Source organism: Pungitius pungitius, chromosome 18 (assembly GCF_949316345.1).
Source record: "Pungitius pungitius chromosome 18, fPunPun2.1, whole genome shotgun sequence".
Taxonomy (NCBI): Eukaryota; Metazoa; Chordata; class Actinopteri; order Perciformes; family Gasterosteidae; genus Pungitius; species Pungitius pungitius.
This window is the reverse complement of record NC_084917.1, coordinates 17,644,741-17,670,559: the sequence shown is the minus strand read 5'-3', so window position 1 is coordinate 17,670,559 and position 25,819 is coordinate 17,644,741. Positions and strand designations below refer to the sequence as shown.

General features: G+C 38.6%; 32 non-coding genes across 32 annotated transcripts; all 32 read left to right on the top strand.

Annotated features, from left to right (window-relative positions):
* The first annotated feature begins 997 nt into the window (after positions 1-997).
* On the top strand, positions 998-1,068 carry trnag-gcc (transfer RNA glycine (anticodon GCC)). Its single transcript has one exon. It is a non-coding gene; the product is annotated as a tRNA-Gly (tRNA).
* Positions 1,069-1,709: 641 nt separating this feature from the next.
* On the top strand, positions 1,710-1,780 carry trnag-gcc (transfer RNA glycine (anticodon GCC)). The gene has a single exon. It is a non-coding gene; the product is annotated as a tRNA-Gly (tRNA).
* Positions 1,781-2,465: 685 nt separating this feature from the next.
* Positions 2,466-2,536, top strand: trnag-gcc (transfer RNA glycine (anticodon GCC)). The gene has a single exon. It is a non-coding gene; the product is annotated as a tRNA-Gly (tRNA).
* A 642-nt stretch (positions 2,537-3,178) lies between these two features.
* On the top strand, positions 3,179-3,249 carry trnag-gcc (transfer RNA glycine (anticodon GCC)). Its single transcript has one exon. It is a non-coding gene; the product is annotated as a tRNA-Gly (tRNA).
* A 307-nt stretch (positions 3,250-3,556) lies between these two features.
* trnag-gcc (transfer RNA glycine (anticodon GCC)) lies at positions 3,557-3,627 on the top strand. Its single transcript has one exon. It is a non-coding gene; the product is annotated as a tRNA-Gly (tRNA).
* Positions 3,628-4,268: 641 nt separating this feature from the next.
* Positions 4,269-4,339, top strand: trnag-gcc (transfer RNA glycine (anticodon GCC)). The gene has a single exon. It is a non-coding gene; the product is annotated as a tRNA-Gly (tRNA).
* Positions 4,340-4,624: 285 nt separating this feature from the next.
* Positions 4,625-4,695, top strand: trnag-gcc (transfer RNA glycine (anticodon GCC)). The gene has a single exon. It is a non-coding gene; the product is annotated as a tRNA-Gly (tRNA).
* Positions 4,696-5,638: 943 nt separating this feature from the next.
* Positions 5,639-5,709, top strand: trnag-gcc (transfer RNA glycine (anticodon GCC)). The gene has a single exon. It is a non-coding gene; the product is annotated as a tRNA-Gly (tRNA).
* A 641-nt stretch (positions 5,710-6,350) lies between these two features.
* Positions 6,351-6,421, top strand: trnag-gcc (transfer RNA glycine (anticodon GCC)). The gene has a single exon. It is a non-coding gene; the product is annotated as a tRNA-Gly (tRNA).
* Positions 6,422-7,106: 685 nt separating this feature from the next.
* Positions 7,107-7,177, top strand: trnag-gcc (transfer RNA glycine (anticodon GCC)). The gene has a single exon. It is a non-coding gene; the product is annotated as a tRNA-Gly (tRNA).
* Positions 7,178-7,819: 642 nt separating this feature from the next.
* On the top strand, positions 7,820-7,890 carry trnag-gcc (transfer RNA glycine (anticodon GCC)). Its single transcript has one exon. It is a non-coding gene; the product is annotated as a tRNA-Gly (tRNA).
* Positions 7,891-8,197: 307 nt separating this feature from the next.
* Positions 8,198-8,268, top strand: trnag-gcc (transfer RNA glycine (anticodon GCC)). The gene has a single exon. It is a non-coding gene; the product is annotated as a tRNA-Gly (tRNA).
* Positions 8,269-8,909: 641 nt separating this feature from the next.
* Positions 8,910-8,980, top strand: trnag-gcc (transfer RNA glycine (anticodon GCC)). Its single transcript has one exon. It is a non-coding gene; the product is annotated as a tRNA-Gly (tRNA).
* Positions 8,981-9,287: 307 nt separating this feature from the next.
* Positions 9,288-9,358, top strand: trnag-gcc (transfer RNA glycine (anticodon GCC)). The gene has a single exon. It is a non-coding gene; the product is annotated as a tRNA-Gly (tRNA).
* A 641-nt stretch (positions 9,359-9,999) lies between these two features.
* Positions 10,000-10,070, top strand: trnag-gcc (transfer RNA glycine (anticodon GCC)). The gene has a single exon. It is a non-coding gene; the product is annotated as a tRNA-Gly (tRNA).
* A 565-nt stretch (positions 10,071-10,635) lies between these two features.
* Positions 10,636-10,706, top strand: trnag-gcc (transfer RNA glycine (anticodon GCC)). Its single transcript has one exon. It is a non-coding gene; the product is annotated as a tRNA-Gly (tRNA).
* Positions 10,707-12,466: 1,760 nt separating this feature from the next.
* Positions 12,467-12,537, top strand: trnag-gcc (transfer RNA glycine (anticodon GCC)). The gene has a single exon. It is a non-coding gene; the product is annotated as a tRNA-Gly (tRNA).
* Positions 12,538-13,178: 641 nt separating this feature from the next.
* trnag-gcc (transfer RNA glycine (anticodon GCC)) lies at positions 13,179-13,249 on the top strand. The gene has a single exon. It is a non-coding gene; the product is annotated as a tRNA-Gly (tRNA).
* Positions 13,250-13,934: 685 nt separating this feature from the next.
* Positions 13,935-14,005, top strand: trnag-gcc (transfer RNA glycine (anticodon GCC)). The gene has a single exon. It is a non-coding gene; the product is annotated as a tRNA-Gly (tRNA).
* Positions 14,006-14,647: 642 nt separating this feature from the next.
* Positions 14,648-14,718, top strand: trnag-gcc (transfer RNA glycine (anticodon GCC)). The gene has a single exon. It is a non-coding gene; the product is annotated as a tRNA-Gly (tRNA).
* A 307-nt stretch (positions 14,719-15,025) lies between these two features.
* trnag-gcc (transfer RNA glycine (anticodon GCC)) lies at positions 15,026-15,096 on the top strand. Its single transcript has one exon. It is a non-coding gene; the product is annotated as a tRNA-Gly (tRNA).
* A 641-nt stretch (positions 15,097-15,737) lies between these two features.
* Positions 15,738-15,808, top strand: trnag-gcc (transfer RNA glycine (anticodon GCC)). Its single transcript has one exon. It is a non-coding gene; the product is annotated as a tRNA-Gly (tRNA).
* Positions 15,809-16,115: 307 nt separating this feature from the next.
* Positions 16,116-16,186, top strand: trnag-gcc (transfer RNA glycine (anticodon GCC)). Its single transcript has one exon. It is a non-coding gene; the product is annotated as a tRNA-Gly (tRNA).
* A 641-nt stretch (positions 16,187-16,827) lies between these two features.
* Positions 16,828-16,898, top strand: trnag-gcc (transfer RNA glycine (anticodon GCC)). Its single transcript has one exon. It is a non-coding gene; the product is annotated as a tRNA-Gly (tRNA).
* A 565-nt stretch (positions 16,899-17,463) lies between these two features.
* On the top strand, positions 17,464-17,534 carry trnag-gcc (transfer RNA glycine (anticodon GCC)). Its single transcript has one exon. It is a non-coding gene; the product is annotated as a tRNA-Gly (tRNA).
* A 997-nt stretch (positions 17,535-18,531) lies between these two features.
* Positions 18,532-18,602, top strand: trnag-gcc (transfer RNA glycine (anticodon GCC)). Its single transcript has one exon. It is a non-coding gene; the product is annotated as a tRNA-Gly (tRNA).
* A 285-nt stretch (positions 18,603-18,887) lies between these two features.
* Positions 18,888-18,958, top strand: trnag-gcc (transfer RNA glycine (anticodon GCC)). The gene has a single exon. It is a non-coding gene; the product is annotated as a tRNA-Gly (tRNA).
* A 1,201-nt stretch (positions 18,959-20,159) lies between these two features.
* On the top strand, positions 20,160-20,230 carry trnag-gcc (transfer RNA glycine (anticodon GCC)). Its single transcript has one exon. It is a non-coding gene; the product is annotated as a tRNA-Gly (tRNA).
* A 1,913-nt stretch (positions 20,231-22,143) lies between these two features.
* trnag-gcc (transfer RNA glycine (anticodon GCC)) lies at positions 22,144-22,214 on the top strand. The gene has a single exon. It is a non-coding gene; the product is annotated as a tRNA-Gly (tRNA).
* Positions 22,215-23,415: 1,201 nt separating this feature from the next.
* Positions 23,416-23,486, top strand: trnag-gcc (transfer RNA glycine (anticodon GCC)). The gene has a single exon. It is a non-coding gene; the product is annotated as a tRNA-Gly (tRNA).
* A 336-nt stretch (positions 23,487-23,822) lies between these two features.
* trnag-gcc (transfer RNA glycine (anticodon GCC)) lies at positions 23,823-23,893 on the top strand. The gene has a single exon. It is a non-coding gene; the product is annotated as a tRNA-Gly (tRNA).
* A 1,022-nt stretch (positions 23,894-24,915) lies between these two features.
* Positions 24,916-24,986, top strand: trnag-gcc (transfer RNA glycine (anticodon GCC)). Its single transcript has one exon. It is a non-coding gene; the product is annotated as a tRNA-Gly (tRNA).
* The last annotated feature ends 833 nt before the right edge of the window (positions 24,987-25,819 follow it).

Sequence of the window (25,819 nt, the reverse complement as noted above, 5' to 3'; positions counted from 1 at the left end):
AGCCCATCTGCCTCAAAGTTCGACGTACTGTGCGTTCAGAGATGCTCTTATGCCCACCTTGGTTGTAACGGGTGGTTATTTGAGTCACTGTTGCCCTTCTATCAGCTCGAACCAGTCTGGCCATTCTCCTCTGACCTCTGGCATCAACAAGGCATTTCCGCCCACAGAACTGCCGCTCACTGGATGTTTTTTCTTTTTCGAACCATTCTCTGTAAACCCTAGAGATGGTTGTGCGTGAAAATCCCAGTAGATTAGCAGTTTCTGAAATACTCAGACCAGCCCTTCTGGCACCAACAATCATGCCACGTTCAAAGTCACTCAAATCACCTTTCTTCCCCATACTGATGCTCGGTTTGAACTGCAGGAGATTGTCTTGACAATGTCTACATGCCTAAATGCACTGAGTTGCCGCCATGTGATTGGCTGCTTAGAAATTAAGTGTTAACGAGCAGTTGGACAGGTGTACCTAATAAAGTGGCCGGTGAGTGTATAACTCTAAAAAAAATAGCTCTAAAAAGAGCTATTTATTTGCAAGAATTCTAAAAAGAGCTATTTATTTGTTCATCGTGGCCTTTAGGCAGCTATTTTGAAATTTCTTGCACTAAATTTTGTCGTATGAGCATTGGTGGTTCAATGGTAGAATTCTCGCTTGCCATGCGAGAGATCTGGGTCAGATTCCCAGCCAGTGCAATTTAACTTATGCTTCAATAGAATTGTCCTTTTTGGAGCTTTTCAGTTTTTCATAATGTCCATAGGCAGCTATTTTAAAATCTCTTGCACTAAATTTTGCCATATGAGCATTGGTGGTTCAAGGGTAGAATTCTCTTTTCCCATGCGAGAGTTCTGGGTCCGATTCCCAGCCAGTGCAAATTAACTTTTGCTTCAATCCCAAATATATAGCTCTAAAATAAATAGCTCTAAAAAGAGCTATTTATTTGTTCATCGTGGCCTTTAGGCAGCTATTTTGAAATTTCTTGCACTAAATTTTGTCGTATGAGCATTGGTGGTTCAATGGTAGAATTCTCGCTTGCCATGCGAGAGATCTGGGTCCGATTCCCAGCCAGTGCAATTTAACTTTTGCTTCAATAGATTTGTCCTTTTTGGAGCTTTTCAGTTGTTCATCATGTCCATAGGCCGCCATTTTGAAAAAATTTCCCCTAAAATTTGTTGTTTAAGCATTGGTGGTTCAATGGTAGAATTCTCGCTTGCCATGCGAGAGATCTGGGTCAGATTCCCAGCCAGTGCAATTTAACTTATGCTTCAATAGAATTGTCCTTTTTGGAGCTTTTCAGTTTTTCATAATGTCCATAGGCAGCTATTTTAAAATCTCTTGCACTAAATTTTGTCATATGAGCATTGGTGGTTCAAGGGTAGAATTCTCTTTTCCCATGCGAGAGTTCTGGGTCCGATTCCCAGCCAGTGCAAATTAACTTTTGTTTCAATAGAATTGTCCTTTTTGGAGCTTTTCAGTTGTTCATAATGTCCATAGGCCGCCATTTTGAAATTTTTTCCCCTAAAATTTGTTGTTTAAGCATTGGTGGTTCAATGGTAGAATTCTCGCTTGCCATGCGAGAGATCTGGGTCCGATTCCCAACAAGTGCAATTTAACTTTTGCTTCAATAGAATTGTCCTTTTTGGAGCTTTTCAGTTCTTCATAATGTCCATAGAACGCCATTTTGAAATTTTTTCCCCTAAAATTTGTTGTTTAAGCATTGGTGGTTCAATGGTAGAATTCTCGCTTGCCATGCGAGAGATCTGGGTCCGATTCCCAGCCAGTGCAATTTAACTTATGCTTCAATAGAATTGTCCTTTTTGGAGCTTTTCAGTTTTTCATAATGTCCATAGGCAGCTATTTTAAAATCTCTTGCACTAAATTTTGTCATATGAGCATTGGTGGTTCAAGGGTAGAATTCTCTTTTCCCATGCGAGAGTTCTGGGTCCGATTCCCAGCCAGTGCAAATTAACTTTTGCTTCAATCCCAAATATATAGCTCTAAAATAAATAGCTCTAAAAAGAGCTATTTATTTGTTCATCGTGGCCTTTAGGCAGCTATTTTGAAATTTCTTGCACTAAATTTTGTCGTATGAGCATTGGTGGTTCAATGGTAGAATTCTCGCTTGCCATGCGAGAGATCTGGGTCAGATTCCCAGCCAGTGCAATTTAACTTATGCTTCAATAGAATTGTCCTTTTTGGAGCTTTTCAGTTTTTCATAATGTCCATAGGCAGCTATTTTAAAATCTCTTGCACTAAATTTTGCCATATGAGCATTGGTGGTTCAAGGGTAGAATTCTCTTTTCCCATGCGAGAGTTCTGGGTCCGATTCCCAGCCAGTGCAAATTAACTTTTGCTTCAATCCCAAATATATAGCTCTAAAATAAATAGCTCTAAAAAGAGCTATTTATTTGTTCATCGTGGCCTTTAGGCAGCTATTTTGAAATTTCTTGCACTAAATTTTGTCGTATGAGCATTGGTGGTTCAATGGTAGAATTCTCGCTTGCCATGCGAGAGATCTGGGTCCGATTCCCAGCCAGTGCAATTTTAACTTTTGCTTCAATAGATTTGTCCTTTTTGGAGCTTTTCAGTTGTTCATCATGTCCATAGGCCGCCATTTTGAAAAAATTTCCCCTAAAATTTGTTGTTTAAGCATTGGTGGTTCAATGGTAGAATTCTCGCTTGCCATGCGAGAGATCTGGGTCAGATTCCCAGCCAGTGCAATTTAACTTATGCTTCAATAGAATTGTCCTTTTTGGAGCTTTTCAGTTTTTCATAATGTCCATAGGCAGCTATTTTAAAATCTCTTGCACTAAATTTTGTCATATGAGCATTGGTGGTTCAAGGGTAGAATTCTCTTTTCCCATGCGAGAGTTCTGGGTCCGATTCCCAGCCAGTGCAAATTAACTTTTGTTTCAATAGAATTGTCCTTTTTGGAGCTTTTCAGTTGTTCATAATGTCCATAGGCCGCCATTTTGAAATTTTTTCCCCTAAAATTTGTTGTTTAAGCATTGGTGGTTCAATGGTAGAATTCTCGCTTGCCATGCGAGAGATCTGGGTCCGATTCCCAACAAGTGCAATTTAACTTTTGCTTCAATAGAATTGTCCTTTTTGGAGCTTTTCAGTTCTTCATAATGTCCATAGAACGCCATTTTGAAATTTTTTCCCCTAAAATTTGTTGTTTAAGCATTGGTGGTTCAATGGTAGAATTCTCGCTTGCCATGCGAGAGATCTGGGTCCGATTCCCAGCCAGTGCAATTTAACTTATGCTTCAATAGAATTGTCCTTTTTGGAGCTTTTCAGTTTTTCATAATGTCCATAGGCAGCTATTTTAAAATCTCTTGCACTAAATTTTGTCATATGAGCATTGGTGGTTCAAGGGTAGAATTCTCTTTTCCCATGCGAGAGTTCTGGGTCCGATTCCCAGCCAGTGCAAATTAACTTTTGCTTCAATCCCAAATATATAGCTCTAAAATAAATAGCTCTAAAAAGAGCTATTTATTTGTTCATCGTGGCCTTTAGGCAGCTATTTTGAAATTTCTTGCACTAAATTTTGTCGTATGAGCATTGGTGGTTCAATGGTAGAATTCTCGCTTGCCATGCGAGAGATCTGGGTCCGATTCCCAGCCAGTGCAATTTAACTTTTGCTTCAATAGATTTGTCCTTTTTGGAGCTTTTCAGTTGTTCATCATGTCCATAGGCCGCCATTTTGAAAAAATTTCCCCTAAAATTTGTTGTTTAAGCATTGGTGGTTCAATGGTAGAATTCTCGCTTGCCATGCGAGAGATCTGGGTCAGATTCCCAGCCAGTGCAATTTAACTTATGCTTCAATAGAATTGTCCTTTTTGGAGCTTTTCAGTTTTTCATAATGTCCATAGGCAGCTATTTTAAAATCTCTTGCACTAAATTTTGTCATATGAGCATTGGTGGTTCAAGGGTAGAATTCTCTTTTCCCATGCGAGAGTTCTGGGTCCGATTCCCAGCCAGTGCAAATTAACTTTTGTTTCAATAGAATTGTCCTTTTTGGAGCTTTTCAGTTGTTCATAATGTCCATAGGCCGCCATTTTGAAATTTTTTCCCCTAAAATTTGTTGTTTAAGCATTGGTGGTTCAATGGTAGAATTCTCGCTTGCCATGCGAGAGATCTGGGTCCGATTCCCAACAAGTGCAATTTAACTTTTGCTTCAATAGAATTGTCCTTTTTGGAGCTTTTCAGTTCTTCATAATGTCCATAGAACGCCATTTTGAAATTTTTTCCCCTAAAATTTGTTGTTTAAGCATTGGTGGTTCAATGGTAGAATTCTCGCTTGCCATGCGAGAGATCTGGGTCCGATTCCCAGCCAGTGCAAATTAACTTTTGTTTCAATAGAATTGTCCTTTTTGGAGCTTTTCAGTTGTTCATAATGTCCATAGGCAGCTATTTTAAAATCTCTTGCACTAAATTTTGTCATATGAGCATTGGTGGTTCAAGGGTAGAATTCTCTTTTCCCATGCGAGAGTTCTGGGTCCGATTCCCAGCCAGTGCAAATTAACTTTTGCTTCAATAGAATTGTCCTTTTTGGAGCTTTTCAGTTGTTCATAATGTCCATAGGCCGCCATTTCGAAATTTTTTCCCCTAAAATTTGTTGTTTAAGCATTGGTGGTTCAATGGTAGAATTCTCGCTTGCCATGCGAGAGATCTGGGTCCGATTCCCAGCCAGTGCAATTTAACTTATGCTTCAATAGAATTGTCCTTTTTGGAGCTTTTCAGTTGTTCATAATGTCCATAGGCAGCTATTTTGAAATCTCTTGCACTAAATTTTGTCATATGAGCATTGGTGGTTCAAGGGTAGAATTCTCTTTTCCCATGCGAGAGTTCTGGGTCCGATTCCCAGCCAGTGCAAATTAACTTTTGCTTCAATCCCAAATATATAGCTCTAAAATAAATAGCTCTAAAAAGAGCTATTTATTTGTAAGAATTCTAAAAAGAGCTATTTATTTGTTCATCGTGGCCTTTAGGCAGCTATTTTGAAATTTCTTGCACTAAATTTTGTCGTATGAGAATTGGTGGTTCAATGGTAGAATTCTCGCTTGCCATGCGAGAGATCTGGGTCCGATTCCCAGCCAGTGCAATTTAGCTTTTGCTTCAATCCCAAATATATAACTCTAAAAAAAATAGCTCTAAAAAGAGCTATTTATTTGCAAGAATTCTAAAAAGAGCTATTTATTTGTTCATCGTGGCCTTTAGGCAGCTATTTTGAAATTTCTTGCACTAAATTTTGTCGTATGAGCATTGGTGGTTCAATGGTAGAATTCTCGCTTGCCATGCGAGAGATCTGGGTCAGATTCCCAGCCAGTGCAATTTAACTTATGCTTCAATAGAATTGTCCTTTTTGGAGCTTTTCAGTTTTTCATAATGTCCATAGGCAGCTATTTTAAAATCTCTTGCACTAAATTTTGCCATATGAGCATTGGTGGTTCAAGGGTAGAATTCTCTTTTCCCATGCGAGAGTTCTGGGTCCGATTCCCAGCCAGTGCAAATTAACTTTTGCTTCAATCCCAAATATATAGCTCTAAAATAAATAGCTCTAAAAAGAGCTATTTATTTGTTCATCGTGGCCTTTAGGCAGCTATTTTGAAATTTCTTGCACTAAATTTTGTCGTATGAGCATTGGTGGTTCAATGGTAGAATTCTCGCTTGCCATGCGAGAGATCTGGGTCCGATTCCCAGCCAGTGCAATTTAACTTTTGCTTCAATAGATTTGTCCTTTTTGGAGCTTTTCAGTTGTTCATCATGTCCATAGGCCGCCATTTTGAAAAAATTTCCCCTAAAATTTGTTGTTTAAGCATTGGTGGTTCAATGGTAGAATTCTCGCTTGCCATGCGAGAGATCTGGGTCAGATTCCCAGCCAGTGCAATTTAACTTATGCTTCAATAGAATTGTCCTTTTTGGAGCTTTTCAGTTTTTCATAATGTCCATAGGCAGCTATTTTAAAATCTCTTGCACTAAATTTTGTCATATGAGCATTGGTGGTTCAAGGGTAGAATTCTCTTTTCCCATGCGAGAGTTCTGGGTCCGATTCCCAGCCAGTGCAAATTAACTTTTGTTTCAATAGAATTGTCCTTTTTGGAGCTTTTCAGTTGTTCATAATGTCCATAGGCCGCCATTTTGAAATTTTTTCCCCTAAAATTTGTTGTTTAAGCATTGGTGGTTCAATGGTAGAATTCTCGCTTGCCATGCGAGAGATCTGGGTCCGATTCCCAACAAGTGCAATTTAACTTTTGCTTCAATAGAATTGTCCTTTTTGGAGCTTTTCAGTTCTTCATAATGTCCATAGAACGCCATTTTGAAATTTTTTCCCCTAAAATTTGTTGTTTAAGCATTGGTGGTTCAATGGTAGAATTCTCGCTTGCCATGCGAGAGATCTGGGTCCGATTCCCAGCCAGTGCAATTTAACTTATGCTTCAATAGAATTGTCCTTTTTGGAGCTTTTCAGTTTTTCATAATGTCCATAGGCAGCTATTTTAAAATCTCTTGCACTAAATTTTGTCATATGAGCATTGGTGGTTCAAGGGTAGAATTCTCTTTTCCCATGCGAGAGTTCTGGGTCCGATTCCCAGCCAGTGCAAATTAACTTTTGCTTCAATCCCAAATATATAGCTCTAAAATAAATAGCTCTAAAAAGAGCTATTTATTTGTTCATCGTGGCCTTTAGGCAGCTATTTTGAAATTTCTTGCACTAAATTTTGTCGTATGAGCATTGGTGGTTCAATGGTAGAATTCTCGCTTGCCATGCGAGAGATCTGGGTCAGATTCCCAGCCAGTGCAATTTAACTTATGCTTCAATAGAATTGTCCTTTTTGGAGCTTTTCAGTTTTTCATAATGTCCATAGGCAGCTATTTTAAAATCTCTTGCACTAAATTTTGCCATATGAGCATTGGTGGTTCAAGGGTAGAATTCTCTTTTCCCATGCGAGAGTTCTGGGTCCGATTCCCAGCCAGTGCAAATTAACTTTTGCTTCAATCCCAAATATATAGCTCTAAAATAAATAGCTCTAAAAAGAGCTATTTATTTGTTCATCGTGGCCTTTAGGCAGCTATTTTGAAATTTCTTGCACTAAATTTTGTCGTATGAGCATTGGTGGTTCAATGGTAGAATTCTCGCTTGCCATGCGAGAGATCTGGGTCCGATTCCCAGCCAGTGCAATTTTAACTTTTGCTTCAATAGATTTGTCCTTTTTGGAGCTTTTCAGTTGTTCATCATGTCCATAGGCCGCCATTTTGAAAAAATTTCCCCTAAAATTTGTTGTTTAAGCATTGGTGGTTCAATGGTAGATTTCTCGCTTGCCATGCGAGAGATCTGGGTCAGATTCCCAGCCAGTGCAATTTAACTTATGCTTCAATAGAATTGTCCTTTTTGGAGCTTTTCAGTTTTTCATAATGTCCATAGGCAGCTATTTTAAAATCTCTTGCACTAAATTTTGTCATATGAGCATTGGTGGTTCAAGGGTAGAATTCTCTTTTCCCATGCGAGAGTTCTGGGTCCGATTCCCAGCCAGTGCAAATTAACTTTTGTTTCAATAGAATTGTCCTTTTTGGAGCTTTTCAGTTGTTCATAATGTCCATAGGCCGCCATTTTGAAATTTTTTCCCCTAAAATTTGTTGTTTAAGCATTGGTGGTTCAATGGTAGAATTCTCGCTTGCCATGCGAGAGATCTGGGTCCGATTCCCAACAAGTGCAATTTAACTTTTGCTTCAATAGAATTGTCCTTTTTGGAGCTTTTCAGTTCTTCATAATGTCCATAGAACGCCATTTTGAAATTTTTTCCCCTAAAATTTGTTGTTTAAGCATTGGTGGTTCAATGGTAGAATTCTCGCTTGCCATGCGAGAGATCTGGGTCCGATTCCCAGCCAGTGCAATTTAACTTATGCTTCAATAGAATTGTCCTTTTTGGAGCTTTTCAGTTTTTCATAATGTCCATAGGCAGCTATTTTAAAATCTCTTGCACTAAATTTTGTCATATGAGCATTGGTGGTTCAAGGGTAGAATTCTCTTTTCCCATGCGAGAGTTCTGGGTCCGATTCCCAGCCAGTGCAAATTAACTTTTGCTTCAATCCCAAATATATAGCTCTAAAATAAATAGCTCTAAAAAGAGCTATTTATTTGTTCATCGTGGCCTTTAGGCAGCTATTTTGAAATTTCTTGCACTAAATTTTGTCGTATGAGCATTGGTGGTTCAATGGTAGAATTCTCGCTTGCCATGCGAGAGATCTGGGTCCGATTCCCAGCCAGTGCAATTTAACTTTTGCTTCAATAGATTTGTCCTTTTTGGAGCTTTTCAGTTGTTCATCATGTCCATAGGCCGCCATTTTGAAAAAATTTCCCCTAAAATTTGTTGTTTAAGCATTGGTGGTTCAATGGTAGAATTCTCGCTTGCCATGCGAGAGATCTGGGTCAGATTCCCAGCCAGTGCAATTTAACTTATGCTTCAATAGAATTGTCCTTTTTGGAGCTTTTCAGTTTTTCATAATGTCCATAGGCAGCTATTTTAAAATCTCTTGCACTAAATTTTGTCATATGAGCATTGGTGGTTCAAGGGTAGAATTCTCTTTTCCCATGCGAGAGTTCTGGGTCCGATTCCCAGCCAGTGCAAATTAACTTTTGTTTCAATAGAATTGTCCTTTTTGGAGCTTTTCAGTTGTTCATAATGTCCATAGGCCGCCATTTTGAAATTTTTTCCCCTAAAATTTGTTGTTTAAGCATTGGTGGTTCAATGGTAGAATTCTCGCTTGCCATGCGAGAGATCTGGGTCCGATTCCCAACAAGTGCAATTTAACTTTTGCTTCAATAGAATTGTCCTTTTTGGAGCTTTTCAGTTCTTCATAATGTCCATAGAACGCCATTTTGAAATTTTTTCCCCTAAAATTTGTTGTTTAAGCATTGGTGGTTCAATGGTAGAATTCTCGCTTGCCATGCGAGAGATCTGGGTCCGATTCCCAGCCAGTGCAATTTAACTTATGCTTCAATAGAATTGTCCTTTTTGGAGCTTTTCAGTTTTTCATAATGTCCATAGGCAGCTATTTTAAAATCTCTTGCACTAAATTTTGTCATATGAGCATTGGTGGTTCAAGGGTAGAATTCTCTTTTCCCATGCGAGAGTTCTGGGTCCGATTCCCAGCCAGTGCAAATTAACTTTTGCTTCAATCCCAAATATATAGCTCTAAAATAAATAGCTCTAAAAAGAGCTATTTATTTGTTCATCGTGGCCTTTAGGCAGCTATTTTGAAATTTCTTGCACTAAATTTTGTCGTATGAGCATTGGTGGTTCAATGGTAGAATTCTCGCTTGCCATGCGAGAGATCTGGGTCCGATTCCCAGCCAGTGCAATTTAACTTTTGCTTCAATAGATTTGTCCTTTTTGGAGCTTTTCAGTTGTTCATCATGTCCATAGGCCGCCATTTTGAAAAAATTTCCCCTAAAATTTGTTGTTTAAGCATTGGTGGTTCAATGGTAGAATTCTCGCTTGCCATGCGAGAGATCTGGGTCAGATTCCCAGCCAGTGCAATTTAACTTATGCTTCAATAGAATTGTCCTTTTTGGAGCTTTTCAGTTTTTCATAATGTCCATAGGCAGCTATTTTAAAATCTCTTGCACTAAATTTTGTCATATGAGCATTGGTGGTTCAAGGGTAGAATTCTCTTTTCCCATGCGAGAGTTCTGGGTCCGATTCCCAGCCAGTGCAAATTAACTTTTGTTTCAATAGAATTGTCCTTTTTGGAGCTTTTCAGTTGTTCATAATGTCCATAGGCCGCCATTTTGAAATTTTTTCCCCTAAAATTTGTTGTTTAAGCATTGGTGGTTCAATGGTAGAATTCTCGCTTGCCATGCGAGAGATCTGGGTCCGATTCCCAACAAGTGCAATTTAACTTTTGCTTCAATAGAATTGTCCTTTTTGGAGCTTTTCAGTTCTTCATAATGTCCATAGAACGCCATTTTGAAATTTTTTCCCCTAAAATTTGTTGTTTAAGCATTGGTGGTTCAATGGTAGAATTCTCGCTTGCCATGCGAGAGATCTGGGTCCGATTCCCAGCCAGTGCAATTTAACTTATGCTTCAATAGAATTGTCCTTTTTGGAGCTTTTCAGTTGTTCATAATGTCCATAGGCAGCTATTTTAAAATCTCTTGCACTAAATTTTGTCATATGAGCATTGGTGGTTCAAGGGTAGAATTCTCTTTTCCCATGCGAGAGTTCTGGGTCCGATTCCCAGCCAGTGCAAATTAACTTTTGCTTCAATCCCAAATATATAGCTCTAAAATAAATAGCTCTAAAAAGAGCTATTTATTTGCAAGAATTCTAAAAAGAGCTATTTATTTGTTCATCGTGGCCTTTAGGCAGCTATTTTGAAATTTCTTGCACTAAATTTTGTCGTATGAGCATTGGTGGTTCAATGGTAGAATTCTCGCTTGCCATGCGAGAGATCTGGGTCCGATTCCCAGGCAGTGCAATTTACCTTTTGCTTCAATCCCAAATATATAACTCTAAAAAAAATAGCTCTAAAAAGAGCTATTTATTTGCAAGAATTCTAAAAAGAGCTATTTATTTGTTCATCGTGGCCTTTAGGCAGCTATTTTGAAATTTCTTGCACTAAATTTTGTCGTATGAGCATTGGTGGTTCAATGGTAGAATTCTCGCTTGCCATGCGAGAGATCTGGGTCCGATTCCCAGCCAGTGCAATTTAGCTTTTGCTTCAATCCCAAATATACACTCACCGGCCACTTTATTAGGTACCCCATGCTAGTAACGGGTTGGACCCCCTTTTGCCTTCAGAACTGCCTCAATTCTTCGTGGCATAGATTCAACAAGGTGCTGGAAGCATTCCTCAGGGAGTTTGGTCCATATTGACATGATGGCATCACACAGTTTGCCGCAGATTTGTCGGCTGCACATCCATGATGCGAATCTCCCGTTCCACCACATCCCAAAGATGCTCTATTGGATTGAGATCTGGTGATTGTGGAGGCCATTTGAGTACAGCGAACTCATTGTCATGTTCAAGAAACCAGTCTGAGATGATTCCAGCTTTATGACATGGCGCATTATCCTGCTGAAAGTAGCCATCAGAAGTTGGGTACATTGTGGTCATAAAGGGATGGACATGGTCAGCAACAATACTCAGGTAGGCTGTGGCGTTGCAACGATGCTCAATTGGTACCAAGGGGCCCAAAGAGTGCCAAGAAAATATTCCCCACACCATGACACCACCACCACCAGCCTGAACCGTTGATACAAGGCAGGATGGATCCATGCTTTCATGTTGTAGACGCCAAATTCTGACCCTACCATCCGAATGTCGCAGCAGAAATCGAGACTCATCAGACCAGGCAACGTTTTTCCAATCTTCTATTGTCCAATTTCGATGAGCTTGTGCAAATTGTAGCCTCAGTTTCCTGTTCTTAGCTGAAAGGAGTGGCACCCGGTGTGGTCTTCTGCTGCTGTAGCCCATCTGCCTCAAAGTTCGACGTACTGTGCGTTCAGAGATGCTCTTATGCCCACCTTGGTTGTAACGGGTGGTTATTTGAGTCACTGTTGCCCTTCTATCAGCTCGAACCAGTCTGGCCATTCTCCTCTGACCTCTGGCATCAACAAGGCATTTCCGCCCACAGAACTGCCGCTCACTGGATGTTTTTTCTTTTTCGAACCATTCTCTGTAAACCCTAGAGATGGTTGTGCGTGAAAATCCCAGTAGATTAGCAGTTTCTGAAATACTCAGACCAGCCCTTCTGGCACCAACAATCATGCCACGTTCAAAGTCACTCAAATCACCTTTCTTCCCCATACTGATGCTCGGTTTGAACTGCAGGAGATTGTCTTGACAATGTCTACATGCCTAAATGCACTGAGTTGCCGCCATGTGATTGGCTGCTTAGAAATTAAGTGTTAACGAGCAGTTGGACAGGTGTACCTAATAAAGTGGCCGGTGAGTGTATAACTCTAAAAAAAATAGCTCTAAAAAGAGCTATTTATTTGCAAGAATTCTAAAAAGAGCTATTTATTTGTTCATCGTGGCCTTTAGGCAGCTATTTTGAAATTTCTTGCACTAAATTTTGTCGTATGAGCATTGGTGGTTCAATGGTAGAATTCTCGCTTGCCATGCGAGAGATCTGGGTCAGATTCCCAGCCAGTGCAATTTAACTTATGCTTCAATAGAATTGTCCTTTTTGGAGCTTTTCAGTTTTTCATAATGTCCATAGGCAGCTATTTTAAAATCTCTTGCACTAAATTTTGCCATATGAGCATTGGTGGTTCAAGGGTAGAATTCTCTTTTCCCATGCGAGAGTTCTGGGTCCGATTCCCAGCCAGTGCAAATTAACTTTTGCTTCAATCCCAAATATATAGCTCTAAAATAAATAGCTCTAAAAAGAGCTATTTATTTGTTCATCGTGGCCTTTAGGCAGCTATTTTGAAATTTCTTGCACTAAATTTTGTCGTATGAGCATTGGTGGTTCAATGGTAGAATTCTCGCTTGCCATGCGAGAGATCTGGGTCCGATTCCCAGCCAGTGCAATTTAACTTTTGCTTCAATAGATTTGTCCTTTTTGGAGCTTTTCAGTTGTTCATCATGTCCATAGGCCGCCATTTTGAAAAAATTTCCCCTAAAATTTGTTGTTTAAGCATTGGTGGTTCAATGGTAGAATTCTCGCTTGCCATGCGAGAGATCTGGGTCAGATTCCCAGCCAGTGCAATTTAACTTATGCTTCAATAGAATTGTCCTTTTTGGAGCTTTTCAGTTTTTCATAATGTCCATAGGCAGCTATTTTAAAATCTCTTGCACTAAATTTTGTCATATGAGCATTGGTGGTTCAAGGGTAGAATTCTCTTTTCCCATGCGAGAGTTCTGGGTCCGATTCCCAGCCAGTGCAAATTAACTTTTGTTTCAATAGAATTGTCCTTTTTGGAGCTTTTCAGTTGTTCATAATGTCCATAGGCCGCCATTTTGAAATTTTTTCCCCTAAAATTTGTTGTTTAAGCATTGGTGGTTCAATGGTAGAATTCTCGCTTGCCATGCGAGAGATCTGGGTCCGATTCCCAACAAGTGCAATTTAACTTTTGCTTCAATAGAATTGTCCTTTTTGGAGCTTTTCAGTTCTTCATAATGTCCATAGAACGCCATTTTGAAATTTTTTCCCCTAAAATTTGTTGTTTAAGCATTGGTGGTTCAATGGTAGAATTCTCGCTTGCCATGCGAGAGATCTGGGTCCGATTCCCAGCCAGTGCAATTTAACTTATGCTTCAATAGAATTGTCCTTTTTGGAGCTTTTCAGTTTTTCATAATGTCCATAGGCAGCTATTTTAAAATCTCTTGCACTAAATTTTGTCATATGAGCATTGGTGGTTCAAGGGTAGAATTCTCTTTTCCCATGCGAGAGTTCTGGGTCCGATTCCCAGCCAGTGCAAATTAACTTTTGCTTCAATCCCAAATATATAGCTCTAAAATAAATAGCTCTAAAAAGAGCTATTTATTTGTTCATCGTGGCCTTTAGGCAGCTATTTTGAAATTTCTTGCACTAAATTTTGTCGTATGAGCATTGGTGGTTCAATGGTAGAATTCTCGCTTGCCATGCGAGAGATCTGGGTCAGATTCCCAGCCAGTGCAATTTAACTTATGCTTCAATAGAATTGTCCTTTTTGGAGCTTTTCAGTTTTTCATAATGTCCATAGGCAGCTATTTTAAAATCTCTTGCACTAAATTTTGCCATATGAGCATTGGTGGTTCAAGGGTAGAATTCTCTTTTCCCATGCGAGAGTTCTGGGTCCGATTCCCAGCCAGTGCAAATTAACTTTTGCTTCAATCCCAAATATATAGCTCTAAAATAAATAGCTCTAAAAAGAGCTATTTATTTGTTCATCGTGGCCTTTAGGCAGCTATTTTGAAATTTCTTGCACTAAATTTTGTCGTATGAGCATTGGTGGTTCAATGGTAGAATTCTCGCTTGCCATGCGAGAGATCTGGGTCCGATTCCCAGCCAGTGCAATTTTAACTTTTGCTTCAATAGATTTGTCCTTTTTGGAGCTTTTCAGTTGTTCATCATGTCCATAGGCCGCCATTTTGAAAAAATTTCCCCTAAAATTTGTTGTTTAAGCATTGGTGGTTCAATGGTAGAATTCTCGCTTGCCATGCGAGAGATCTGGGTCAGATTCCCAGCCAGTGCAATTTAACTTATGCTTCAATAGAATTGTCCTTTTTGGAGCTTTTCAGTTTTTCATAATGTCCATAGGCAGCTATTTTAAAATCTCTTGCACTAAATTTTGTCATATGAGCATTGGTGGTTCAAGGGTAGAATTCTCTTTTCCCATGCGAGAGTTCTGGGTCCGATTCCCAGCCAGTGCAAATTAACTTTTGTTTCAATAGAATTGTCCTTTTTGGAGCTTTTCAGTTGTTCATAATGTCCATAGGCCGCCATTTTGAAATTTTTTCCCCTAAAATTTGTTGTTTAAGCATTGGTGGTTCAATGGTAGAATTCTCGCTTGCCATGCGAGAGATCTGGGTCCGATTCCCAACAAGTGCAATTTAACTTTTGCTTCAATAGAATTGTCCTTTTTGGAGCTTTTCAGTTCTTCATAATGTCCATAGAACGCCATTTTGAAATTTTTTCCCCTAAAATTTGTTGTTTAAGCATTGGTGGTTCAATGGTAGAATTCTCGCTTGCCATGCGAGAGATCTGGGTCCGATTCCCAGCCAGTGCAATTTAACTTATGCTTCAATAGAATTGTCCTTTTTGGAGCTTTTCAGTTTTTCATAATGTCCATAGGCAGCTATTTTAAAATCTCTTGCACTAAATTTTGTCATATGAGCATTGGTGGTTCAAGGGTAGAATTCTCTTTTCCCATGCGAGAGTTCTGGGTCCGATTCCCAGCCAGTGCAAATTAACTTTTGCTTCAATCCCAAATATATAGCTCTAAAATAAATAGCTCTAAAAAGAGCTATTTATTTGTTCATCGTGGCCTTTAGGCAGCTATTTTGAAATTTCTTGCACTAAATTTTGTCGTATGAGCATTGGTGGTTCAATGGTAGAATTCTCGCTTGCCATGCGAGAGATCTGGGTCCGATTCCCAGCCAGTGCAATTTAACTTTTGCTTCAATAGATTTGTCCTTTTTGGAGCTTTTCAGTTGTTCATCATGTCCATAGGCCGCCATTTTGAAAAAATTTCCCCTAAAATTTGTTGTTTAAGCATTGGTGGTTCAATGGTAGAATTCTCGCTTGCCATGCGAGAGATCTGGGTCAGATTCCCAGCCAGTGCAATTTAACTTATGCTTCAATAGAATTGTCCTTTTTGGAGCTTTTCAGTTTTTCATAATGTCCATAGGCAGCTATTTTAAAATCTCTTGCACTAAATTTTGTCATATGAGCATTGGTGGTTCAAGGGTAGAATTCTCTTTTCCCATGCGAGAGTTCTGGGTCCGATTCCCAGCCAGTGCAAATTAACTTTTGTTTCAATAGAATTGTCCTTTTTGGAGCTTTTCAGTTGTTCATAATGTCCATAGGCCGCCATTTTGAAATTTTTTCCCCTAAAATTTGTTGTTTAAGCATTGGTGGTTCAATGGTAGAATTCTCGCTTGCCATGCGAGAGATCTGGGTCCGATTCCCAACAAGTGCAATTTAACTTTTGCTTCAATAGAATTGTCCTTTTTGGAGCTTTTCAGTTCTTCATAATGTCCATAGAACGCCATTTTGAAATTTTTTCCCCTAAAATTTGTTGTTTAAGCATTGGTGGTTCAATGGTAGAATTCTCGCTTGCCATGCGAGAGATCTGGGTCCGATTCCCAGCCAGTGCAATTTAACTTATGCTTCAATAGAATTGTCCTTTTTGGAGCTTTTCAGTTTTTCATAATGTCCATAGGCAGCTATTTTAAAATCTCTTGCACTAAATTTTGTCATATGAGCATTGGTGGTTCAAGGGTAGAATTCTCTTTTCCCATGCGAGAGTTCTGGGTCCGATTCCCAGCCAGTGCAAATTAACTTTTGCTTCAATCCCAAATATATAGCTCTAAAATAAATAGCTCTAAAAAGAGCTATTTATTTGTTCATCGTGGCCTTTAGGCAGCTATTTTGAAATTTCTTGCACTAAATTTTGTCGTATGAGCATTGGTGGTTCAATGGTAGAATTCTCGCTTGCCATGCGAGAGATCTGGGTCCGATTCCCAGCCAGTGCAATTTAACTTTTGCTTCAATAGATTTGTCCTTTTTGGAGCTTTTCAGTTGTTCATCATGTCCATAGGCCGCCATTTTGAAAAAATTTCCCCTAAAATTTGTTGTTTAAGCATTGGTGGTTCAATGGTAGAATTCTCGCTTGCCATGCGAGAGATCTGGGTCAGATTCCCAGCCAGTGCAATTTAACTTATGCTTCAATAGAATTGTCCTTTTTGGAGCTTTTCAGTTTTTCATAATGTCCATAGGCAGCTATTTTAAAATCTCTTGCACTAAATTTTGTCATATGAGCATTGGTGGTTCAAGGGTAGAATTCTCTTTTCCCATGCGAGAGTTCTGGGTCCGATTCCCAGCCAGTGCAAATTAACTTTTGTTTCAATAGAATTGTCCTTTTTGGAGCTTTTCAGTTGTTCATAATGTCCATAGGCCGCCATTTTGAAATTTTTTCCCCTAAAATTTGTTGTTTAAGCATTGGTGGTTCAATGGTAGAATTCTCGCTTGCCATGCGAGAGATCTGGGTCCGATTCCCAACAAGTGCAATTTAACTTTTGCTTCAATAGAATTGTCCTTTTTGGAGCTTTTCAGTTCTTCATAATGTCCATAGAACGCCATTTTGAAATTTTTTCCCCTAAAATTTGTTGTTTAAGCATTGGTGGTTCAATGGTAGAATTCTCGCTTGCCATGCGAGAGATCTGGGTCCGATTCCCAGCCAGTGCAATTTAACTTATGCTTCAATAGAATTGTCCTTTTTGGAGCTTTTCAGTTGTTCATAATGTCCATAGGCAGCTATTTTAAAATCTCTTGCACTAAATTTTGTCATATGAGCATTGGTGGTTCAAGGGTAGAATTCTCTTTTCCCATGCGAGAGTTCTGGGTCCGATTCCCAGCCAGTGCAAATTAACTTTTGCTTCAATCCCAAATATATAGCTCTAAAATAAATAGCTCTAAAAAGAGCTATTTATTTGCAAGAATTCTAAAAAGAGCTATTTATTTGTTCATCGTGGCCTTTAGGCAGCTATTTTGAAATTTCTTGCACTAAATTTTGTCGTATGAGCATTGGTGGTTCAATGGTAGAATTCTCGCTTGCCATGCGAGAGATCTGGGTCCGATTCCCAGGCAGTGCAATTTACCTTTTGCTTCAATCCCAAATATATAACTCTAAAAAAAATAGCTCTAAAAAGAGCTATTTATTTGCAAGAATTCTAAAAAGAGCTATTTATTTGTTCATCGTGGCCTTTAGGCAGCTATTTTGAAATTTCTTGCACTAAATTTTGTCGTATGAGCATTGGTGGTTCAATGGTAGAATTCTCGCTTGCCATGCGAGAGATCTGGGTCCGATTCCCAGCCAGTGCAATTTAACTTTTGCTTCAATAGATTTGTCCTTTTTGGAGCTTTTCAGTTGTTCATCATGTCCATAGGCCGCCATTTTGAAAAAATTTCCCCTAAAATTTGTTGTTTAAGCATTGGTGGTTCAATTGTAGAATTCTCGCTTGCCATGCGAGAGATCTGGGTCAGATTCCCAGCCAGTGCAATTTAACTTATGCTTCAATAGAATTGTCCTTTTTGGAGCTTTTCAGTTTTTCATAATGTCCATAGGCAGCTATTTTAAAATTTCTTGCACTAAATTTTGTCGTATGAGCATTGGTGGTTCAATGGTAGAATTCTCGCTTGCCATGCGAGAGATCTGGGTCAGATTCCCAGCCAGTGCAATTTAACTTATGCTTCAATAGAATTGTCCTTTTTGGAGCTTTTCAGTTTTTCATAATGTCCATAGGCAGCTATTTTAAAATCTCTTGCACTAAATTTTGTCATATGAGCATTGGTGGTTCAATGGTAGAATTCTCGCTTGCCATGCGAGAGATCTGGGTCAGATTCCCAGCCAGTGCAATTTAACTTATGCTTCAATAGAATTGTCCTTTTTGGAGCTTTTCAGTTTTTCATAATGTCCATAGGCAGCTATTTTAAAATCTCTTGCACTAAATTTTGTCATATGAGCATTGGTGGTTCAAGGGTAGAATTCTCTTTTCCCATGCGAGAGTTCTGGGTCCGATTCCCAGCCAGTGCAAATTAACTTTTGTTTCAATAGAATTGTCCTTTTTGGAGCTTTTCAGTTGTTCATAATGTCCATAGGCCGCCATTTTGAAATTTTTTCCCCTAAAATTTGTTGTTTAAGCATTGGTGGTTCAATGGTAGAATTCTCGCTTGCCATGCGAGAGATCTGGGTCCGATTCCCAACAAGTGCAATTTAACTTTTGCTTCAATAGAATTGTCCTTTTTGGAGCTTTTCAGTTCTTCATAATGTCCATAGAACGCCATTTTGAAATTTTTTCCCCTAAAATTTGTTGTTCAAGCATTGGTGGTTCAATGGTAGAATTCTCGCTTGCCATGCGAGAGATCTGGGTCCGATTCCCAGCCAGTGCAATTTAACTTATGCTTCAATAGAATTGTCCTTTTTGGAGCTTTTCAGTTGTTCATAATGTCCATAGGCAGCTATTTTGAAATCTCTTGCACTAAATTTTGTCATATGAGCATTGGTGGTTCAAGGGAAGAATTCTCTTTTCCCATGCGAGAGTTCTGGGTCCGATTCCCAGCCAGTGCAAATTAACTTTTGCTTCAATAGAATTGTCCTTTTTGGAGCTTTTCAGTTGTTCATAATGTCCATAGGCCGCCATTTCGAAATTTTTTCCCCTAAAATTTGTTGTTTAAGCATTGGTGGTTCAATGGTAGAATTCTCGCTTGCCATGCGAGAGATCTGGGTCCGATTCCCAGCCAGTGCAATTTAACTTATGCTTCAATAGAATTGTCCTTTTTGGAGCTTTTCAGTTGTTCATAATGTCCATAGGCAGCTATTTTGAAATCTCTTGCACTAAATTTTGTCATATGAGCATTGGTGGTTCAAGGGTAGAATTCTCTTTTCCCATGCGAGAGTTCTGGGTCCGATTCCCAGCCAGTGCAAATTAACTTTTGCTTCAATCCCAAATATATAGCTCTAAAATAAATAGCTCTAAAAAGAGCTATTTATTTGCAAGAATTCTAAAAAGAGCTATTTATTTGTTCATCGTGGCCTTTAGGCAGCTATTTTGAAATTTCTTGCACTAAATTTTGTCGTATGAGCATTGGTGGTTCAATGGTAGAATTCTCTTTTCCCATGCGAGAGATCTGGGTCCGATTCCCAGCCAGTGCAATTTAGCTTTTGCTTCAATCCCAAATATATAACTCTAAAAAAAATAGCTCTAAAAAGAGCTATTTATTTGCAAGAATTCTAAAAAGAGCTATTTATTTGTTCATCGTGGCCTTTAGGCAGCTATTTTGAAATTTCTTGCACTAAATTTTGTCGTATGAGCATTGGTGGTTCAATGGTAGAATTCTCGCTTGCCATGCGAGAGATCTGGGTCAGATTCCCAGCCAGTGCAATTTAACTTATGCTTCAATAGAATTGTCCTTTTTGGAGCTTTTCAGTTTTTCATAATGTCCATAGGCAGCTATTTTAAAATCTCTTGCACTAAATTTTGTCATATGAGCATTGGTGGTTCAAGGGTAGAATTCTCTTTTCCCATGCGAGAGTTCTGGGTCCGATTCCCAGCCAGTGCAAATTAACTTTTGCTTCAATCCCAAATATATAGCTCTAAAAAAAATAGCTCTAAAAAGAGCTATTTATTTGCAAGAATTCTAAAAAGAGCTATTTATTTGTTCATCGTGGCCTTTAGGCAGCTATTTTGAAATTTCTTGCACTAAATTTTGTCGTATGAGCATTGGTGGTTCAATGGTAGAATTCTCGCTTGCCATGCGAGAGATCTGGGTCCGATTCCCAGGCAGTGCAATTTACCTTTTGCTTCAATCCCAAATATATAACTCTAAAAAAAATAGCTCTAAAAAGAGCTATTTATTTGCAAGAATTCTAAAAAGAGCTATTTATTTGTTCATCGTGGCCTTTAGGCAGCTATTTTGAAATTTCTTGCACTAAATTTTGTCGTATGAGCATTGGTGGTTCAATGGTAGAATTCTCGCTTGCCATGCGAGAGATCTGGGTCCGATTCCCAGCCAGTGCAATTTAACTTTTGCTTCAATAGATTTGTCCTTTTTGGAGCTTTTCAGTTGTTCATCATGTCCATAGGCCGCCATTTTGAAAAAATTTCCCCTAAAATTTGTTGTTTAAGCATTGGTGGTTCAATGGTAGAATTCTCGCTTGCCATGCGAGAGATCTGGGTCAGATTCCCAGCCAGTGCAATTTAACTTATGCTTCAATAGAATTGTCCTTTTTGGAGCTTTTCAGTTTTTCATAATGTCCATAGGCAGCTATTTTAAAATCTCTTGCACTAAATTTTGTCATATGAGCATTGGTGTTTCAAGGGTATAATTCTCTTTTCCCATGCGAGAGTTCTGGGTCCGATTCCCAGCCAGTGCAAATTAACTTTTGTTTCAATAGAATTGTCCTTTTTGGAGCTTTTCAGTTGTTCATAATGTCCATAGGTCGCCATTTTGAAATTTTTTCCCCTAAAATTTGTTGTTTAAGCATTGGTGGTTCAATGGTAGAATTCTCGCTTGCCATGCGAGAGATCTGGGTCCGATTCCCAACAAGTGCAATTTAACTTTTGCTTCAATAGAATTGTCCTTTTTGGAGCTTTTCAGTTCTTCATAATGTCCATAGAACGCCATTTTGAAAATTTTTCCCCTAAAATTTGTTGTTTAAGCATTGGTGGTTCAATAGTACAATTCTCGCTTGCCATGCGAGAGATCTGGGTCCGATTCCCAGCCAGTGCAATTTAACTTATGCTTCAATAGAATTGTCCTTTTTGGAGCTTTTCAGTTGTTCATAATGTCCATAGGCAGCTATTTTGAAATCTCTTGCACTAAATTTTGTCATATGAGCATTGGTGGTTCAAGGGTAGAATTCTCTTTTCCCATGCGAGAGTTCTGGGTCCGATTCCCAGCCAGTGCAAATTAACTTTTGCTTCAATCCCAAATATATAGCTCTAAAATAAATTGCTCTAAAAAGAGCTATTTATTTGCAAGAATTCTAAAAAGAGCTATTTATTTGTTCATCGTGGCCTTTAGGCAGCTATTTTGAAATTTCTTGCACTAAATTTTGTCGTATGAGCATTGGTGGTTCAATGGTAGAATTCTCTTTTCCCATGCGAGAGATCTGGGTCCGATTCCCAGCCAGTGCAATTTAGCTTTTGCTTCAATCCCAAATATATAACTCTAAAAAAAATAGCTCTAAAAAGAGCTATTTATTTGCAAGAATTCTAAAAAGAGCTATTTATTTGTTCATCGTGGCCTTTAGGCAGCTATTTTGAAATTTCTTGCACTAAATTTTGTCGTATGAGCATTGGTGGTTCAATGGTAGAATTCTCGCTTGCCATGCGAGAGATCTGGGTCAGATTCCCAGCCAGTGCAATTTAACTTATGCTTCAATAGAATTGTCCTTTTTGGAGCTTTTCAGTTTTTCATAATGTCCATAGGCAGCTATTTTAAAATCTCTTGCACTAAATTTTGTCATATGAGCATTGGTGGTTCAAGGGTAGAATTCTCTTTTCCCATGCGAGAGTTCTGGGTCCGATTCCCAGCCAGTGCAAATTAACTTCTGCTTCAATCCCAAATATATAGCTCTAAAATAAATAGCTCTAAAAAGAGCTATTTATTTGCAAGAATTCTAAAAAGAGCTATTTATTTGTTCATCGTGGCCTTTAGGCAGCTATTTTGAAATTTCTTGCACTAAATTTTGTCGTATGAGCATTGGTGGTTCAATGGTAGAATTCTCGCTTGCCATGCGAGAGATCTGGGTCCGATTCCCAGGCAGTGCAATTTACCTTTTGCTTCAATCCCAAATATATAACTCTAAAAAAAATAGCTCTAAAAAGAGCTATTTATTTGCAAGAATTCTAAAAAGAGCTATTTATTTGTTCATCGTGGCCTTTAGGCAGCTATTTTGAAATTTCTTGCACTAAATTTTGTCGTATGAGCATTGGTGGTTCAATGGTAGAATTCTCGCTTGCCATGCGAGAGATCTGGGTCCGATTCCCAGCCAGTGCAATTTAACTTTTGCTTCAATAGATTTGTCCTTTTTGGAGCTTTTCAGTTGTTCATCATGTCCATAGGCCGCCATTTTGAAAAAATTTCCCCTAAAATTTGTTGTTTAAGCATTGGTGGTTCAATGGTAGAATTCTCGCTTGCCATGCGAGAGATCTGGGTCAGATTCCCAGCCAGTGCAATTTAACTTATGCTTCAATAGAATTGTCCTTTTTGGAGCTTTTCAGTTTTTCATAATGTCCATAGGCAGCTATTTTAAAATCTCTTGCACTAAATTTTGTCATATGAGCATTGGTGGTTCAAGGGTAGAATTCTCTTTTCCCATGCGAGAGTTCTGGGTCCGATTCCCAGCCAGTGCAAATTAACTTTTGCTTCAATCCCAAATATATAGCTCTAAAATAAATAGCTCTAAAAAGAGCTATTTATTTGCAAGAATTCTAAAAAGAGCTATTTATTTGTTCATCGTGGCCTTTAGGCAGCTATTTTGAAATTTCTTGCACTAAATTTTGTCGTATGAGCATTGGTGGTTCAATGGTAGAATTCTCGCTTGCCATGCGAGAGATCTGGGTCCGATTCCCAGGCAGTGCAATTTACCTTTTGCTTCAATCCCAAATATATAACTCTAAAAAAAATAGCTCTAAAAAGAGCTATTTATTTGCAAGAATTCTAAAAAGAGCTATTTATTTGTTCATCGTGGCCTTTAGGCAGCTATTTTAAAATCTCTTGCACTAAATTTTGTCATATGAGCATTGGTGGTTCAAGGGTAGAATTCTCTTTTCCCATGCGAGAGTTCTGGGTCCGATTCCCAGCCAGTGCAAATTAACTTTTGCTTCAATCCCAAATATATAGCTCTAAAATAAATAGCTCTAAAAAGAGCTATTTATTTGCAAGAATTCTAAAAAGAGCTATTTATTTGTTCATCGTGGCCTTTAGGCAGCTATTTTGAAATTTCTTGCACTAAATTTTGTCGTATGAGCATTGGTGGTTCAATGGTAGAATTCTCGCTTGCCATGCGAGAGATCTGGGTCCGATTCCCAGGCAGTGCAATTTACCTTTTGCTTCAATCCCAAATATATAACTCTAAAAAGAATAGCTCTAAAAAGAGCTATTTATTTGCAAGAATTCTAAAAAGAGCTATTTATTTGTTCATCGTGGCCTTTAGGCAGCTATTTTGAAATTTCTTGCACTAAATTTTGTCGTATGAGCATTGGTGGTTCAATGGTAGAATTCTCGCTTGCCATGCGAGAGATCTGGGTCCGATTCCCAGCCAGTGCAATTTAACTTATGCTTCAATAGAATTGTCCTTTTTGGAGCTTTTCAGTTGTTCATAATGTCCATAGGCAGCTATTTTGAAATCTCTTGCACTAAATTTTGTCATATGAGCATTGGTGGTTCAAGGGTAGAATTCTCTTTTCCCATGCGAGAGTTCTGGGTCCGATTCCCAGCCAGTGCAAATTAACTTTTGCTTCAATCCCAAATATATAGCTCTAAAATAAATAGCTCTAAAAAGAGCTATTTATTTGCAAGAATTCTAAAAAGAGCTATTTATTTGTTCATCGTGGCCTTTAGGCAGCTATTTTGAAATTTCTTGCACTAAATTTTGTCGTATGAGCATTGGTGGTTCAATGGTAGAATTCTCGCTTGCCATGCGAGAGATCTGGGTCCGATTCCCAGCCAGTGCAATTTAGCTTTTGCTTCAATCCCAAATATATAACTCTAAAAAAAATAGCTCTAAAAAGAGCTATTTATTTGCAAGAATTCTAAAAAGAGCTATTTATTTGTTCATCATGTCCATAGGCCGCCATTTTGAAATTTCTTGCACTAAATTTTGTCGTATGAGCATTGGTGGTTCAATGGTAGAATTCTCTTTTCCCATGCGAGAGATCTGGGTCCGATTCCCAGCCAGTGCAATTTAGCTTTTGCTTCAATCCCAAATATATAACTCTAAAAAAAATAGCTCTAAAAAGAGCTATTTATTTGCAAGAATTCTAAAAAGAGCTATTTATTTGTTCATCGTGGCCTTTAGGCAGCTATTTTGAAATTTCTTGCACTAAATTTTGTCGTATGAGCATTGGTGGTTCAATGGTAGAATTCTCGCTTGCCATGCGAGAGATCTGGGTCAGATTCCCAGCCAGTGCAATTTAACTTATGCTTCAATAGAATTGTCCTTTTTGGAGCTTTTCAGTTTTTCATAATGTCCATAGGCAGCTATTTTAAAATCTCTTGCACTAAATTTTGTCATATGAGCATTGGTGGTTCAAGGGTAGAATTCTCTTTTCCCATGCGAGAGTTCTGGGTCCGATTCCCAGCCAGTGCAAATTAACTTTTGCTTCAATCCCAAATATATAGCTCTAAAATAAATAGCTCTAAAAAGAGCTATTTATTTGCAAGAATTCTAAAAAGAGCTATTTATTTGTTCATCGTGGCCTTTAGGCAGCTATTTTGAAATTTCTTGCACTAAATTTTGTCGTATGAGCATTGGTGGTTCAATGGTAGAATTCTCGCTTGCCATGCGAGAGATCTGGGTCCGATTCCCAGGCAGTGCAATTTACCTTTTGCTTCAATCCCAAATATATAACTCTAAAAAAAATAGCTCTAAAAAGAGCTATTTATTTGCAAGAATTCTAAAAAGAGCTATTTATTTGTTCATCGTGGCCTTTAGGCAGCTATTTTGAAATTTCTTGCACTAAATTTTGTCGTATGAGCATTGGTGGTTCAATGGTAGAATTCTCGCTTGCCATGCGAGAGATCTGGGTCCGATTCCCAGCCAGTGCAATTTAACTTTTGCTTCAATAGATTTGTCCTTTTTGGAGCTTTTCAGTTGTTCATCATGTCCATAGGCCGCCATTTTGAAAAAATTTCCCCTAAAATTTGTTGTTTAAGCATTGGTGGTTCAATGGTAGAATTCTCGCTTGCCATGCGAGAGATCTGGGTCAGATTCCCAGCCAGTGCAATTTAACTTATGCTTCAATAGAATTGTCCTTTTTGGAGCTTTTCAGTTTTTCATAATGTCCATAGGCAGCTATTTTAAAATCTCTTGCACTAAATTTTGTCATATGAGCATTGGTGGTTCAAGGGTAGAATTCTCTTTTCCCATGCGAGAGTTCTGGGTCCGATTCCCAGCCAGTGCAAATTAACTTTTGCTTCAATCCCAAATATATAGCTCTAAAATAAATAGCTCTAAAAAGAGCTATTTATTTGCAAGAATTCTAAAAAGAGCTATTTATTTGTTCATCGTGGCCTTTAGGCAGCTATTTTGAAATTTCTTGCACTAAATTTTGTCGTATGAGCATTGGTGGTTCAATGGTAGAATTCTCGCTTGCCATGCGAGAGATCTGGGTCAGATTCCCAGGCAGTGCAATTTACCTTTTGCTTCAATCCCAAATATATAACTCTAAAAAAAATAGCTCTAAAAAGAGCTATTTATTTGCAAGAATTCTAAAAAGAGCTATTTATTTGTTCATCGTGGCCTTTAGGCAGCTATTTTAAAATCTCTTGCACTAAATTTTGTCATATGAGCATTGGTGGTTCAAGGGTAGAATTCTCTTTTCCCATGCGAGAGTTCTGGGTCCGATTCCCAGCCAGTGCAAATTAACTTTTGCTTCAAT